At 33.6% G+C, this 2180-nt stretch overlaps 1 long non-coding RNA gene across 1 annotated transcript; it reads right to left on the bottom strand.

Annotated features, from left to right (window-relative positions):
• Positions 1392 to 1877, bottom strand: LOC104766438. Its single transcript, XR_764029.2, has 2 exons — positions 1764 to 1877; positions 1392 to 1682 (listed from the first exon to the last, which is right to left on the bottom strand). It is a non-coding gene; the product is annotated as an uncharacterized LOC104766438 (long non-coding RNA).

The raw sequence follows: 2180 nt of genomic DNA, 5'->3' as shown, positions 1-2180 counted from the left end.
TGGGGTTAGGAAAAATCCTTAAGTCGAGTTCTGTCGTCATTAGACGAGTTGACCGTTTTTGGGAAAAAAGAAAGAAAGGAAAAATTTCTTGAGTGTACTTGAGAGTTTTGAGAGATTGGAAGCTCTTCCTATAGAGATTTGTAGCTGGGATCGTTATAAGAGCTTCCAAAGAGTGTACATCTTATTGTTTGAGGTTCAGAATCTTCTTGGTAAAGGTGAGTGCATGACCATTGCTTATCTAAGCTTGAGATTTCTCTGATCTGCTTGTTTATGTGTTGTTTGGCTTATTAGAACATTATTTGGAACTTTGTGAAGCTTTCTTGTGGCTTGGGATCGAGTTTTGATGGTTTAGGAATGAAGATCCGGTGAGAAGCTTCGGGGAAAAGTGATGCTTGGAATGTGCGTCGATCGATGCACTTTGTGTGTCGGTCGATGCAATGCAAGGACAATGCGATTTAACCGAAGAGCGTCGGTCGGTACCATGTGGAGGCATCGGTTGATGCAAATTAGGGTTTCGTGAAATTTCGAGCATGCGTCAGTCGATGCAGTGTTAGTGTCGGTCGATGCAGGTTAAACTTGCATCGGTTGATGCAAGTTTGTGTCGGTCGATGAAACTCCTGTTCGTGTCGGTCGATGCATGGTTGGTATCGGTCGATGCAGTTCCTGGTTTGTTTGTTGGTTGTTGTTTGATGGTTAGAGTATCTCAATTGCTTGTGTGTATAGCCGAGTAGATGGGAGGATTGCCTCACTGAGTGTTTTATCAAATACTCATGCATTTCAATTTTGTGTTTGTGGTGCAGGTAAAGGCAAAGTGTGATCGTGGAATCAAGGCAATGAAGAGGAGGATATTCTAGGGACTCGATTGGATGTTGTCTGAATGGCTAGGTTGCTAGAGTTAAGTCCTACAGTGTTGTTTAGGAATGCTGGTTCCTTGTTTTATGTTGGAATGATTATTTGGTTATTGGATTTATTGGTTATCTAATTAATTAATGTTATCGTTTTAATGTTATTTGCTGTGTTATTGATTGGAGTAGATTGTTTATGAGTATGGGATTACTAGAATATTATTATTATTATTATTTTTTTAAAGGATCGGATCATTGCAGACATCATTGATCACATAGATACACGAATATTTGTTTGTCTAGTCGCGGATAGTTCAAAAACTTTTGTACAAATAATGTAAGTGTTTGATATGCAGTAGTGAGATTTAATAGAAAAATTTAATGGAGAAATTAAAATTGTTTTGATGCCAGTCTAAAATGTTTAGATCGTGGCTAATTGTTGCATACACGAAATCATTCTCTCGAAAATTTAGTATTATAAATACACATACTCTTTTTTTTACTGTATTAATTTAAATTGAAAGATTTTGATACCTATATACATTAAAATATTAAGAAAAATATAGTTTTGTCTTCTTATATACACATAAACTCAAAAACATTTATTAGAAAATATAATGACCACCGACCACCAATAACATATTTATGAAAAAAAAATGTTAAACCTCTCCAAAAACCATATTTACCCAACAAATCTCTCTCTCTCTCTCTCATCTCTCTCTCTCAAAACAAGAGAGTCTCTCCTCTTTCTCAAGTCCTCATTTGCATTTTTCAAACCGAAATCTTCATTTCCTTCTTTGATGTTTAAGAACAACAAAAGAAAATCTTGTTTGGTGGCTGTCAAAACGTTCAGCATGTGAGACAGAAAATATAAGATTGAAAAGCTCAAAAGGAATATAAGAGAAGAAAAGATCTTACCCTCTCTCCATGAAGAAAACCGGAGCTTTGAAATCATTAGGAAAAACAGAGGATTACTAATGAATCCAAGATTTTATTTTGGAAAAACTTTGACGATCGGAAAAGCGAGTTCGTGAATTTTCTGATGTCTAGAACAAATAGCAACTTCAACCACAAAACACCAAAATACTAAAATTAGTGTTTTGGTTTTCCAAAAAATTCTCATCTTCAGCCCAACACCAAATCTCACACAAAAAGCAATTTTTTATTATTCTATTATTAAATTTAAGATAATTTTTTCCTCTGTTAATAGTTTAATAAATATTAATATTTTTATAAATGATTAATTTTAATTCAGTTAATATATTATTACAATCAATAAATATAAATAACAGAAAATATTTTTAATTTGATTTGGAATTTTTTATTTGATTTTAT

The sequence above is a fragment of the Camelina sativa genome, chromosome 19, assembly GCF_000633955.1.
Source record: "Camelina sativa cultivar DH55 chromosome 19, Cs, whole genome shotgun sequence".
Classification (NCBI taxonomy): Eukaryota; Viridiplantae; Streptophyta; class Magnoliopsida; order Brassicales; family Brassicaceae; genus Camelina; species Camelina sativa.
The sequence above is the reverse complement of the archived record's forward strand: the minus strand, read 5'-3'. Positions and strand labels throughout refer to the sequence as shown.